Raw genomic sequence first — 16,818 nt, 5'->3', positions numbered from 1 at the left:
TTATGATGGATATGTTTATTTTCGTCATTGAAGAGGCAGCTAAAAATCATTTTATGCACATGCATGATAATTTAAAGTATGAATAGAAATGATGTTAATTTTGAAAAAGCGGTACTTTTTAACTCGCAGCGATTTCATATTAATGTGTGTGTTTATATTCATGAAGCGAAACAGAAAACAGAAATTGCAAAACATACAAGTGCGCCCAAAAACCTGAACGCTTGACCCAACTATTTGTCCAGTTCCTACTTATAATATTGAAAATAACTGTTGGGATAATCATATAAAAACTTATACTTGCATAAAATGAATGTGCGTGCCATAGCCATATGTAATTGCGTAGCTTTTTGTTTAAATTTGATTGTCACAAAACAAAGTATATTAATGAGTGCCAAGGCGGTCATTTCTGAAATATGTGTTCCCTTGAGTGTCACTGTGTTGATGGTCAACCGTGTGATTCGGTGACTGGCAATTGTTAAAGTCCAGGATGCTTTGCCGGATGGCAGGGGGAGGATTGCAATAGAAGTAAGAATTGTATTTCATGGTTCCAGCATTACAATAATATATCTTCTGATTTGCTATTCGTTGTTTTTCAAATGCATCGCCTGTAATTTAGTCTATTTTATATTTTTATTTACGATTAATCATTATACTTATCAGGAACAACTTTAATTTACATTTATTTTTTTTAGAAATAAATCGGACTTAACAAAATAAAGAAGTTAATACAAAGTTATCTAATATTCAAGACACATAACACAATACAAACAGCAAACAACATATTTTTACATATAATAAGCATGATTCTACAAGTGTTCTACAAGTGTTCATGTAATAATGCAAACCACATCCTAAGAGATTTATAAACGTAAAAAATACAGGGACTAAGCGATAGTTTTGCATAAGTAACTTAGTAATATATTACTTTAACAGTAACTATATATAAAACAATGGAATGACATTTATTTTTGAAAACACAATGCATTTCATAAGGATACATTTTATATTGTATATATTACGGATCCAACAGTATACAACGGCACTCAAAAGGCGCATAAAAAACGATATATGTAACGTTTACGTTGTATACTTTCCTAAATAATCGCCACTCATTCTCGGTGTCGCACGATGAACAGGTCAAATGTTTTTGTATATCACACACTGTCACCAAAGTTCAAAGTCGTACGCTGAGTTGCTGTGCATACGTAATTGGGCGACTCTAAACCGTGTGCGCGAAATTTAGGTGTTACATAAAGGGATCTTGGTGTAGTGTACATGCGCTAATAGGGGTATTCCACTATGACACGATTCCCCACGATTTGTCCCGATTTCCATTATTTTGAGGTCGGGGACATTCGTAGCTCAATCGGCGTACGTCTTAACTCATTCGTAGCTAGTCGTGGGCCGGTCATAAGTGATTCCTGAAACTCGTGAGCTCCCAAAAAATCGTGGCAAGATTTTCAACGTGTTAGCCAGGACCTCCGAGACTGAATTTAATCGCAGTTAACTCGTAAAAGCGTCGTAGTGCGTTCTTGGGCGTCGTAATGTAATCGTAGGTTATTCGTGACTCAATCGGGAAATCAGTGATCACGTGATCTGTCTACGAATCAACTACGACTTTGTCAAGACTCTCACGAGTTCAACCCGAGTGAGTTGCAAAATCGCTAAGATTCTCGCGATTTAGATCAAGACTCTCACGAGTTCACCCCGAGTGAGTTGCGAGCCCGATAAGATTCTCGCGATTTAGATCAATATCAATAGATATTTGCGCCTTATTCACGGGTACGTTCGGTGAAGTCCTAGCTTAGTCGTTACCGATCTGCATCGTTCGTAGTGCGGTCGCAGTAGATTCTTACTTATCGTAGTGAAGTCGCGACCCTATTCGCAGAACTTCAACCGAACCCAACGATTCGTCGTAACTCAATCGTAACACCAATCTTCCCGATTAAAAAAATGTGATAAATCGTAGCGAATCGTGGGCTTGTTTTCGTAGCGGAAAAGGGCCATAAGATCTGCGCACTTGTTGTAGTCATTTAACTTATCTCTACCCAAAACATTAATTTAAATGTTATTTTCTCATTTATCAAATGGTAATACGCATTTGTATGTACTTATTTTAATGTGATTATTAATACTTGGGCAACACAAAATGAAAGTCGCGTCTATATCTCTTTTATGTCTGAAAAAAATATTAATAGAACAATAACCTCCAGAGGAAGAGCTGAGCTGTCGTTCCTTTCTCTCATATACATTCTCTGCCATCACATGAAAATCCTACCAGATTTGGAAGGATTTTATTTTTTGGTTTAGTTTAAAATTATGAAAAGTAGTATCATGTTCTTTCACATTTTGAAAATAGTGTATAAGTTAAGGTTCATAATAAAAAAAATACCTAAATTAAACAAGACTATTGCCAAGCAATCAAGTCCCCTACCAGTGAAACTCCAACATTTTCAGCAATATTTCTAGTCTATTTGTTGCCATAGCAACCAGATTTTTTGGCGTAGGAGCAAAATGAAATGACGTGCATAATCTCCATATTGTCATCTGTCCAAATTTAAAGTTTCTTGAAAACATATGAACAACTTTTAAAGTTATCGCAGGATATACCATTTTCAGAAATATTTCTAGACTATTTGTTGCCAAAGCAACCAGAATTCTTGACGTAGAACAAAATGAAATGATGAGCAAAATCTCCATATTGCCATATGTCCATGTTTCAAGTTAAATGAAAAAATATGAAGAACTTTTAAAGTTATCGCAGGATCCAGAAAAGTGTGACGGACTGACAGACTGACAGACAGACAGAACGCAAAACATAAGTCCCCTCCGGTTTCACCGGTAGGGGACAAAAAGAGTAAAAATAACAATGTAAACATTATTGCAACACGTGGCTATGCTATCATCACGTGCTTGGTAATGATATCAATGATTTGATCCAGCTGTGCTGGTTCGCGTCAAATCTCTGCGCGGAGATTGGCCTTGAACCTGGTGGATCCGGAGCATCCCTTAACGGTCCATGTAAAACAAGAAAATCATTTAACCCCAGGAGGATCGATTTGAACAAACTACGTTGATGAGCCCTTTGTGATGTTACACACCAAACTAAACCCCTGATGTTTGAGCTTTCAGAGATGAGTTTCATATTTATTTATTTATTTATTTATTATTTATCTATTTATTTATTTATTTATTTATTTATTTTATTGATTGATTTATTGATTGATTTATTGATTTACTGATTGATTGATTGATTAATTGATTGGTTGATTGATTGATTGATTGATTGATTGATTTATTTATAGATTGTTTCATTGATATATTCATTAATTCATTTATTGATTTTTTTATGTATTAATTGATTGATTTATTGATTTATTGATTTATTGATTTATTTATTTATTTATTTATTTATTTGTTTATTTTTTAGTTGATTTAACGATTAATTGATTGATTGATTAATTAATTAATTTATTTATTTATTTATTTATTGATTTATTGATTGATTTATCTATGTATTGATTTATTGATTGATTGATTTATTGATTGATTTATATATGTATTGATTTATTGATTGATTTATTTACTGATTTATTTATTTATTTATGTTTTAATCGATTGATTGATTGAGTGATTTATTGATTTATTGATTTATTTATTGATTTGTTGATTTATTTATTTATTTATATATTGATTTATTGATTTATTAATTGATTGATTTCTTTATTTATTTACTGATTTATTTATTTATTTATTGGTTGATTGGTTTATTGATTGATTGATTGATTATTTAATTAATTTATTTATTTATGTATTAATTGCTTGCTTGATTGATTGATTGATTTATTGATTGTTTTATTGATTTGTTGATTTATTTATTTTTTTACTTATTTATTTATTTATTATTACCCTTAGAGCATAGCAATAATGGACATCAGATGCATGATTTGAACGAACTTTAGGTAGCTGTAAACGATGGTATATAGCCAATTTTGCCTTTGCGGTTTCAGATTACATTTTTTGAAGTTTTATTTTTAATCTATTTTTATCTCTGATAACCTTTATATCAAACGGAATTTAAATATTTGCCCATATTTGTAATAGAGTCACCGACGGATAATTCTCGTGAGGTTTTGTTGAAATCTGACAAGCGGATTTGAAAGAGATATCGCTTGAATGAAAATATATGGATGACTGACGTCTGATTACGCACAACGCACCACGGACAAAAAGCGGTCAAAACAGCTTATCCTGCGCATTGCACTGTTGAGCCGAAAATATTGAAAAATGCAAAAATTAAAAATCAAGTTTACGATCATCTGCGACAATTTTCGTATATTTCTAATTAAGAAAGGCTGAGAGAAGTGGGTTGCGAAAATTCTGTTACTGTCTTATCATTTTGTAATACAACCGACTCAGAACGAATAAAATGATGGCACATGAAGGTGTCTGTTATATGGCAAAAACTAGATTTACCTATTATTCCATATGTATAATTTTGTAAACGTATCTTTTTGCGTATTTGAAATGACAATTCGAAATAAATAAATAAAAACCTTAATAAATATATTCACGTGTAATATGTATAAGAATATACGTAGTTGTATTTATTGTCCAAATTATGTTTTTATATGTTTGAAACGTTTATGAATCGAATATCACTTTTACATATTCAAATTTCTTATAACGAAAAGTTTGTCTGATGCAAACTCATAAAAGTGCTGTCGATGTTACGTTCAAATTGTTTAAAGTATTCATATTGAAACTTCTACTGCGTTATATGCATCGACCGCTAGATATGACAAACGTTAACTCATAGAAAATGTTAATATGTTCAGCTTGTGAGCATCGCCATTTTGGTTAAAACTGTAGCTCAACGTGTCATTGTAAGGGCAATGCCGACTGTGAAAAAAACTTATGGATACTTTGCCGGAGGATGCGACAAAGGATGGACAGGACTTACCTGTTCACAAGGTTATTAAGTAATTAATGTTATAGGTTTCGATGACGGTTGTTGTCTATCAAATGGTGTTTTGTGTATGTTTGTGTATGTTTTATACATACAATTTTATACGATTTGCGTTATACAAATTCTGCTTTTATCTATATAAGTTATGTTTAATATAGTTTATTTTTTTCCATTCGATGTCGATGTCTACTCAATTAAAAATGTCATTTCGTGAGTGGGGCTGATTAATGAAACGTTTTGTTGTTGACGATAGCCATGTATAAGTACGACAAATTACTTGCAAGTCTTATTCAATTTAATATTCAAAATTAATATTCTAATCATGACTATAAACATACAATGTTTAAACATTTAACCCTACCTGAAGACACTCGTTGGTTTTTCCTATTATCTTAAGGTCTGTTTGACAGTGACATTTGATCCAAAGACCAATTTTAACTTCCACATAACAATAGCACAATCATGGTAAATGGTTCTTTAACAATGAGTATGTTTTTAACGTGGGTAAAGTTTGGCGTTGACACGCGACCCAAGATAAAACGGGAGGTCCTCGTACCGTTCAGTATCAACGTAGTCATGACTTAAAAGTATCATTGTTTATTTTTTACTCAAATTGATCTTCGTGAAATTCGATTATTTCTTATACACAAATCTCAAATAAGCTTTGCCGAAAGGATTTATACCTTCATACGACGCACTTATGGTGTTTACAAATGTATACGTTAAAGTACAATGTAAGAAATTAGGAATGGGAATTATTGTGTAAATGTTAATTTAAAAGTAATGATCCTGTAAATTATGCTTAGAGTTAAATAATACTTGGTTATTGAAAATCGCGAAATAAGACTACAAAAATGTATAATGATTTACATTGATAGATTTGAAAGTTACTATCCAAACAAAAAACGACTCGGTCAGACACAATGATAAACGGTCAGACAGATCGTTTAATCGTTAGTTAATCAACTTAGTACATAGTGCACCACCATACGCGGCAATAGTACCAATTATTTTGACGGTTCAATTGAAATTAACATCTCAATTAGCACAAGACATTTAACAAAAAACAAAAGCAAATTTGTTATATTCCCTGTGTGAGATAGGATGGACTGGCGCAAGCTGCTCAGATAGTACATATATGCATATATATATATATATAATATATGTATATAATATATGTATAGTCATAGTACGGTAATATATATATTGATCCCCTCATCAGACGTGTGCATTGTCGAAATTAACCACTGCGGAATATATTTCCTTTATTTCGGCAATGCTGAAATAAAGCTGTCACGCGCAGCGGACTCTTATAGTCATATAACTCGGAAGCAACTATAAAGAAATCATTTCAGTAAAATCAAATCAGATTCAAAAGAACAAACTATTTTATTTCAAACACAAATGCAACACAAAAAGCAAAGAAACATTTTTGTTAAATATTTAGTGCGCGTACTCATGACGTCATGCGACAAAAGTCTTATTTTTTCCGCTAAAGCTGCAGTTTTTTAATATTTGTTTTCATTATTTCTTAAAATCGGGGGCCTAGAGGCATGCTTAATAGAAAAACAGGTTAGTGCCTGATCTTTTTTTAATATATTAGGCTCGGGACGAATAAAATAATCAAACAATGTTTGTTTAAAATAACTTTGGGATTTTCCGTGTAGTTTTATTTTCCTATTCTACTTTTAAAGAAATAATCGACGATTAAGAAAATTGATGGGATAAATCGAATGCTTGAGCAGTGCCGAATAAAGCGAAGTTGATTTTGCTCGGCCCGAAAATCTGAACCACTCGCCAAGGCTCGTGGTTCAGATGTTTTTAGCCTCGCAAACTAAATATATATATATTGTAATTCTATTTTGAATCTATTTTGACTACTGAAGACAATATCTGATTAGAATTTGATAAAATCGCATAATTGAACAATCACTCATCTATTATACAAAATGTGAACTGAGTGTCGACATGATTCTAATGTGTTCTTTACACTTGATGTTAGAATGATATTTCCAAAGAAATCTATGACATATGCCTAACTCAAACGCATAATTTGTGATATATTTTTATTTTACCGCGTGGCTTTATTACGTTTTTCTATATTGCACGTTGTTTAAATGTATAAATAATAACAAATCTGCTAAGCATCCTGTAATTCTTTTACAGCATGTCCTTTTCAACGTTTCGGATAAAATTGCAATGAAACCTGCCATTGCGCCAATCACCTCGACTGCAATAAAACTTCTGGAACATGTCCCTGTCTGTGTGGGATAGGATGGACTGGCGCAAGCTGCTCAGATAGTACATATATGCATATTTTTTCTGATTCGTTAACGTTTCATATACATAAAGACTAGATTGTGTTTGTTTCAACGTTTAAACACACACTATTGCAAATCAACTTGAACAAGCAAACCCTGTTTGATGAAGATATTTATATTGTGTTTTTCCAATTAAACTTTGTCAGACGATATAGGATAAGATTTTGTATTTTGTAAAATCGAATTATTTTTAAATTACCAAATCAATTATACAAAACACGATTATAGTGTCGACATGATTCTTAATGTGTTCCTTACAAGTTATATTGTAGTGACATTTGCAAAGAACAAAATTACATGTGCTTAATTATAACGTATATTTGTTAAATATATTTATATTTAACCACGTTGTCTGAATACGTTTTCCTACATAACATTTATGTATAAATCTTTAAAAAAAGAGCTCAACATTATGCAATTATTTTCCAGCATGTCCTTTTAAATGTTTCGGCCAAATTTGCAATGGCACCTGCCGTTGCGCTAATCACCTCGACTGTAATAAAACTGATGGAACATGCCCCGGTCTGTGTGAGATAGGATGGACTGGTGCAAGCTGCTCAGATAGTACATATATGCATATTTTTCTGATTCGTTAACGTTTCATATTCATTAAGACTGCATTGTGTTTGTTAAATCGTGTAAACACAAAATATTGCATATCATCTTGAACAAGCCAACCCTGTTTGATAAAGATATTTATATTGTGTTTTAGTATTATGACTTTTTACGACGGTATAGGATAAAACTTTGTATTTGATAAAGAGGCATTAAGGAACAATAACTCATGTATTATACAAAATATTAACCGAGTGTCTTCATGATTCTAAATGTGTTTCTTAAACGTTATGTTATTGTGGCATTTTCAAAGAACTCTACTACATTTGCGAAACTCGCACGTATGGTTTTGCAATTTATTTATATTTTTCCGCGTTTCTTTATTACGTTATCCTGCAGGACACGTTGCTAATATATAAAACTATAGAATCTGCTTAGCATCATGTTATTCTTTTACAGCATGTCCTTTTCAACGTTTCGGCCAAAATTTCAATAAAACCTGCCATTGTGGCAACCATCTTGACTGCAATAAAACTTCTGGAACATGTCCCTGTCTGTGTGGGATAGGATGGACTGGCGCAAGCTGCTCAGATAGTACATATATGCATATTTTTTCTGATTCGTTAACGTTTCATATACATAAAGTTTGTTTATACGTTAAGCCAAAGAAGGTATATTACTATAAAAGAGGTTCAACACAAAGTATGGTTATCTATGTTAGTTTTCGTTTACGCAGTTTGATCTTCACTGTGTTCATTATTATTTTATGTTTTATTTAAAATCCTTCATTCGTACAGTGTGTGGTTTTCACCGATTCGTTCAAAACTGTAACAATACTTGCCACTGCAATTATCCTGATGACTGCACTAAAACTGACGGGGTTTGTCCTGGGATGTGCCATGAAGGATAGACTAACACGCACTGTTCAGACCGTTTGTATTACATTACTGCTCATTGGTTTACACGTCTACATAAAACGCAGTTTTTTAGCTTAATAATTAACATTACTTTAAAAAAGTGTCCATAAATGAACTTTTTCGCAAAACGAGGCAAATATTATTGCACGTAACAACTTCACAAAATATTATCGTAAGACATTTTTGTAAACCTAATTGAAGACAAAAAAAAGTTAATTGCAAATCAATCTTGACATAGCTTACACACCGTTCATTCTTTTATATAAAATGCTCTGTGCAATATCTTCTTATGTATTTGCAAACGTAATTTTAGCTTCTGTGCTTATACTCATCTGCTAGTTGTTAACAATGCATACGGAAATCTTATTGTGTAAGTTGTTTATTTCTAAGTTACAATTGTTGTTGCAAACAAAAGTGAAAATGGACAAATAAACGTTATGGCTGTTAAAATATTAGTAATCGGGTTTAAACATTCTTTCAAATATATAACACATATCATCGTCAGATTTTCATTGCAACTCGGGATCAAGACTAGCCCCATTTATTCATTTTAATAAGATCCCTTAGTAAGATCCCTTAGTAGCTGTGCGTTATCAAATGCATGCATACATCCTTATAATTAAGTTGCTTGTCTTTTTATGCAAATAATGCAGCTTGTGGTCATGGCTGGTTTGGTAGTATGTGCTCTTCACAATGCCACTGCCATGACAATACGTATTTCGATCACGTGGATGGCAGCTGTTTGCATAATCAGTGTGCCACAGGATGGACTGGTATAAAATACATGGTGTCTAAATTCTTTGAAAATGCAATTATGTAATCCCATTATGTAAGCATTTATGCATTTAGCTACTGCTTTATTCTGTCACTTGATTTCCTGTATTTTCTTTATTTATTCATCTATACATAAATTTAAATATAGTCTTTCAGTAATTTATTTCAGACGTATGTGTTTATTTTGATATCATTTAATTTTCTTCTGTGATTAAAAAGTAAACATAGTATTCTTGAGCATTTAAATTATAATATTTTCGTTATTTTTGCGTATTCGTATATATACGTATAATCAAAGTACTATTATATAAATTCAAAAAATTATACATAAGTCCTTATTTTGAAAGGATGTCATTTGTTATTCAATTTCCATTTGAACTTTCATTTTCGTTGGTTGATGCTTTTATTTCGATTGACTGTTCTTAAACACCTCGCAGTCGTGTGGGTTATTTTTTATAATCTTACTGAATATATAGAAATTGTAAATCCCCAGAAACATACTCATAATGAAAAAAAGTAAAACCTGCAAGCCTTTAAAGGCAAGTGGCGTATTTAGAACATCAAATGCAGCACTTATTAAACATACAAAATGCTTGAAGCTGAAGTAACTGCATTTGAACGGTCAATGCTTATTATGTACTTTAAACTGTTGAAGCGTAACAATGGCGCACCGTATGGCAAGCGGTTCGACGCATAATCCCAAGAAACTAGGTTTCTCATGAGAACCTAGGTTCTCACAATGAGGACCTAGGTTCTCAGAATGAGAACCTAGGTTCTCATGAGAACCTAGGTTTTCAAATGAGAACCTTGGTTCTCATGAGAACCTAGGTTTTCAAATGAGAACCTAGGTTCTTGTGAAAACCTAGGATACCAAACGAGAACTTAAGTTCTCAGAATGAGAACCTAGGTTCTCATGAGAACCTAGGTTCTCATGAGAACCTAAGTTCTATGTGTCTATGAGAACCTAGGTTCTCATGAAAAACCTAGTTTCTCATGAGAACCTAGGTTCTCAAGCGTAAACCAAGGTTTTCAAATGAGAACCTAGGTTCTCATGAGAAACCTGGTTTCTTGGGATTTCATAAACCTTGGTTCTCATGAGAACCTAGGTTCTCATGAGAACCTAGGTTCTCGTGAGAAACCTGGTTTCTTGGGATTTCATAAACCTAGGTTCTCATGAGAACCTAGGTTCTCATGAGAAACCTAGTTTCTTGGGATTATGCGTCGAACCGCTTGCAATAATTAACCTCCAGTTGTCTCCCATTGCTTGGTACACGCTGGCGGCATATGTGTAAAATGAATAGAAATAGGCGTGAAACCGTGAATGTTTCTCCCCAAGAGCATTTTCTGAACAATGTTCAGACAATGCTCAGTAATATTCTACGAAACTTATCTGTTGAATATTTGTGACAACAGGCATTAGCCGTCGGTGACCGCTTCTTGTTCATGTTTCCGTGCATGGGTGTTCTTGAGGAATGAAATTAGTAAAGTAATCGGTCGACATTGGTCTGAACACGTTAATAAAAAATTGAACTGTTTATGAAATACATCTTTAATTGTAAATATTATTTTGAGACTCAAAATTCAGATCAATCGTTACATAATACATTGTTACAGCATTGAATGAGTTTCAAATAATCAGTTCCCTTGTTCGGGCCTCAAACGACTGTACGGTACAGTTTTCTATTTTAAGTATGTCTGTGACCTACATGTAGGAAGCAATCATTATGGTATAAAGTTTTATCTCTATTGATTATGTGTAATAATGTATTACTCAATCGTAAGATATCGGCAACATTGCAAGAAAAACTTATGCGCTAAAGACTTTGCAAACATATTTCAATAACTTGAGATATCTGCAAAAATAAAGTTCTTAACGGCGTGTTTTCATTCTGTCCAGCCCGTGTGTAATCATATGTGAACCCCATTGATCCTGCGCCCTGAATAATGTGTCCCGTATTCCAAACGAGCAAGTTTACGCCGTCCGACGCGTAATTCTGAAAACCTAGAGATCTGAAAACCTAGGTTCTCAGAGAACCTAGGTTCTCATGGAACCTAGGTTCTCTGAAAACCTAGGTTCTCTGAGAACCTAGGTTCTATGAGAACCTAGGTTTTCAGAAAACCTAGGTTTTCAGAGAACCTAGGTTCTATGAGAACCTAGGTTTTCAAAGAACCTAGGTTCTCATGAGAACCTAGGTTCTATGAGAACCTTGGTTCTCATAGTGAGAACCTAGGTTCTCAAGAGAACCTAGGTTCTCTGAAAACCTAGGTTCTCAGAGAACCTAGGTTCTCAGAGAACCTATGGTTCCCAAATGAAAACCACGGATATGGCAAGCAGTTAGACGCATAATCCCAAGAAACTAGGTTTCTCATGAGAACCTAGGTTCTCATTCTGAGAACCTAGGTTCTCATGAAAACCTAGGTTTTCAAATGAGAACCTAGGTTCTCATGAAAACCTAGGTTTTCAAATAAGAACCTAGGTTCTCATGAAAACCTAGGTTCTCATTTGAAAACTTGGGTTCTTGACGTCATGTGCAATCTTCAAGCGAGAACCTAGGTTCTCATTCTGAGAACCTAGGTTCTCATTTTGAGAACCTAGGTTCTCATGAGAAACCTAGTTTCTTGGGATTATGCGTCGAACCGCTTGCCATAGCACCGAACTTCAAACTTTTCCCAAAATTAATCAATAACACACGCCTGTAAATAGGCATTCATCACACACGCATTTTATTACAATTTATATATAACTCAATAAAGAAGCATTACGATTCGAATCCATTTACCAATCACTTGTGGTTTATTATGTACGTACCAGCAAAATCATAACAACTTTTGGAGTCAACCTGCAATGAAGTGAAAAAAAGTATTAGCTAAATTATAAGATTTATGGACATTTAAAACCAAAAAATAACATATCATGGGTGTGCAAATATTTATATACAAAACCCAATATATTATATTTTTAATAAATTATAATGTATGGTTAATGCACAAAATTAACATTGTCTTTGTTGAATAGAATAAACCTTTCTGTACAAACATACCAAATATAAATAAATGGCTACCAAATGAACTTGACGTCTGGTTAAAATTATTCATTAACAGGTCCTAACAATTCAAGTAAAATTGCCTATTTTTATGTGAACATCCATCCATACTAAATATGAGAAGATTTTGTTTAATCAAACGACACATATAATTCATTTAGAATCGGCTAATATTCTATAGCTATAACGTCTGTGACTGTAAATATTACAGCCACCTATTATAACCGTTAATTGAGTTTTAAAACAGACATACGTTACAAGATCATAAGTATGCTACGTCATTAAAGGAAGCTTCATTTATGAGTTGATTTGTACCTCATACATACAGGTTTTTGGGTTATTTAATCTTCGCTGCAGAGAATTTTGAATTTCGGATGAATGCATTTTTAACGCAGTTATTTTCAATTTATAGCCTGTGAAGACGGTTATTTTGGAATGAACTGCTTATCCCACTGTCATTGTCAAGAACATGTAGAGTGTGACCATGTTTATGGTAATTGTTCTGACAGCGAGTGTTCCCCGGGATGGACAGGAACTAACTGCAGTACAAGTATGTAGGAAATCACAATTTCGTAAAATATAAACTATATCCAGTTATTAAAGGTACTTAAGGTAACGTTAACGCATAAACTATATTATATGTTTGAATGGCCTGTAGTTTTGTTATAAGTGCATAATGTAAGATCTGTAATAATAATAGCAATCATATAATTAGTAGTTGGATCTAATATTTCGTACATTTTAAAGACATACATAAACGTCAAAACTTTTCAGTATTCACTTCTTAAATGTGTATTAGTCTTGAAATAATAATGAAAGCACATCTTGAAAGCAATGTTTAAAGTCAAAGTTTAACAATATTTGATAACAATTCTTCAACATTAGCACGACGTATGGGCTCATTTTCTTAAAGTGTGAAGACATAGTGATTTATGGTTATCGCCAATCAGCGTGTGATAGCCACAACTTCTCAACATATGTTGATATTAACGGACCCTTTTCAGATATAAACAGAATACATACCTTAATGCGTGAGTTATTTTTGTCCGTAGTGTTAATCTCCGTTTCAAATTGTTTTTGTTTTTTTCCGGACGAATAAACCGGTGGAAGAAATATTTGATAACATATAAGAGTGATGTTATATGTTTTTAAAATGTATGCATGAAAATGCATTTGTTTTGCCTAATAGCCTCAGACGATAGTGAACATCATATGTATACCAATACAGACAGCCGTTGATTCTGTTATTATTTGGTCCTTTTGTTATTTAAATGAACAAACAAATATAATAATTTTGATATTTGGTAAACAACTGTACTGTATATAATAGACATATTAATTATTTCCGCATGATAAATACGCAATAGAATGCAAAATAGTACATCACTACAACGTTCATATACTTGTAATTTAGGCATATATTACAGCGTTATAAACATATTGTATTAGTTGCAACATATTTATCCGTAAGCAAACCCACAATATATGAGCTAATTACAAGTAAATACTTTCGTCATTAGAACACAACCTCTACCATGCACACACTTGTTAAAAGCTCGATTTATTACATGTATAGTTAACCGATTATGTAGAATGCAGTCAAGGCTACTTTGGAAAGAAGTGTGAATCCACATGTCGTTGCAATCAGAACGCTTTGTGCAATCATATCAACGGTTATTGTTCAGACAATATGTTTGCAGACGGCTGGAGAATCGAGAATTGCAGTATCGGGAAGAAAAAAATGAAACTGATTAGCTACTAACATATACTTTGCAAATGAAAATATAAGATACAAATACCGATGAATTTATAATACTATTGTAGAGTTAACCTTTAAGCGTATGTCACAAGTATCCATAAGTATTAACAATGCTTAACACTAGTTATGTAAAGTGTTTGTATTGTATGCTTTCAGATATTCAGTGCATATCTACCCAACCTCACCAAATGTGCTTAAGTATATGTTGAACCACCTGTCGCTCGTTTATTAAATAGCGCCTTAACACTGCCTCCTGTACTGCAAGCCAGAAAACCTTCTTTTATGTGCAATGTATATGTCATGTGCTTTTATGTGTAGCTTAATAGAAATAGTAGATTCCAGCTGATATTTGTGAAAAGCATCCGGTGTCCAAAAGCGTTTACCCGTTCCACACACTCAATTCAGTTGCTATGCAGTTAATTTTATTCATTTACGTTTTTCTACCCATATGTGCTATATTAAACGTACTGTATCTGTAATAGCATGCGAACCTGGGTATTACGGAGATAACTGTTCCATGGACTGCCATTGCGAACAATGCCATAACGTCAATGGCTCGTGTGCCTTGTATTCAAAACAGTGTCGTGGAGGTTTCCGACTAAAAGGCGAATTTTGTACACGCAAGGACTGTTTTTTTAATATGTTTTTTTTTTAAATACCAATGTAAATAAATTCTTTATTTTATACGACCTTTTTGAAAACATGTAATTTTCATCGATAATTTAAATGATACTTAATCATGTTTTTTCTTAGAAAACACCAATTCGGAAATGAAGTCATGGTCATGGAATTGTTTTCTATAAATATAATAAGCGAGCTAGCGAAAAAAGAAACATCTACATGTATTATGATGACTGGTTTTAAAGCAAATGATTCATCTAAACGGAATGACAAATCTCAATAACTTTTTTTCTACCAATTTGATCTATTATTTGTTTAATTTTTGCATCCGACAAACGTATAAATGACATTTTTCAGTTGTGTAGAAGTTATAGACGCTGACTTGAAAAAAATGTCGTTATCTCCAGATCAACATTACATATGAACATATATTGATTAACAGGTGCAGTTTTGCACTGGATTTTTTTTACGAATCATGTATTTATTTACAAAAAAGCGGAAGGCGTTGTTAAGAATCAATCAGCAGTTGGAATTCAAAAAACAGGTATTCAAGGTTCGCAATTCTATTCAGCAATTATTTAAAACCTAAATATTACAACCACTTGAAATGATACAAATAATGATTATTTTATTATAATTGTCTATGTTTTTTTAAGTTTTGTATAAAAAGCCAACACATGTTTAACGTTATTTGTTTCTTGATAAAACAAATTATCGATGTTTAATCATCGTGTCCCTTGGGTCATGTATAAGGCCTTATTTTTGTTTAAATAATCAGTAATGCAACAGTGGCAGCACATTAGGGAATTTTATCAGGCAATCTTGTAATTGAACAGTTCATGCTAGCTCTTTGAATTTGGAGACAAAGTTCAATATCAAGCTCATAACCATAGACATACTGTTGTTGTACCTTAACATGCATAAACACAGCATCATGGATAAGACATAACTTGTGATTTTACAATTTAAAAATCTGCATCAAGATAATACAAGTTTGTTTAAAAAGAATACCGCATTAGTACTAAATAGCTAAGATTTGTGTCGGCAAGACTTTTATGACTAACGATGATATTATTTTCATGAAAGTATATTTGTCTGAGTTACTGCGTAGTAATTACAATTACTATCATATTAGTCAATTGCAAAAATGGTAAATGAGCACCACAATACAAGTAATAAGCATTATGTACAATAACCATGTCTCCAATATACATGTATTCCCGTTTTCTCTGCTATCTGTAACGTCACCATGTTTAAGCCCTAATATTTTTAAGTATCTCTAAAAAATAAGTTTTGCATCTCGTCTATCTCCATTTGTCAATTTCATATGATACTCTTGATTTATGTATTTATATAAACGATCCATAATCTAATCAATTAAAGAATGCATATCATTAAATGTCAAATAATTGTGCACTCCCTTGAAGGCAGCATGTCCTTGATATATTAATAAGCCCCGCTCATAAAAACATATATCTATTTGTTTTGCATTGGTGCGGTAGGAGACAATTTCTATTTGGAAATTCTAAAACCGTGCAGCTGTGATTCGAATGACCATGAATCAAATTTAATGAATTTGGTATGCTTTTTTTGTACAATATTTTGTTCAGCGGCCTGGTTTTAAATCTTTAATTAGGCTAACGAGTTGAGGTAACGCTATGCAACATTTTAGAGGAATAAAATGAGAAAATTTAACGAGGACCTTGTTGGCAGCGTTGCATTCTTAAATGAACATCCGATGATGGCCCAGTGCATGTCTATGCATTCTGATTAATAATCTGATGAAGGCCGAGTGCACAGATTTGCAGTTTGTGTTACGGATTTGCACATCTGATGAATAAAGTTTGCATGTATTCCG

This window comes from Dreissena polymorpha, chromosome 14 (genome assembly GCF_020536995.1).
Source record: "Dreissena polymorpha isolate Duluth1 chromosome 14, UMN_Dpol_1.0, whole genome shotgun sequence".
Taxonomy (NCBI): Eukaryota; Metazoa; Mollusca; class Bivalvia; order Myida; family Dreissenidae; genus Dreissena; species Dreissena polymorpha.
Note: the sequence above shows the minus strand (reverse complement) of the source record.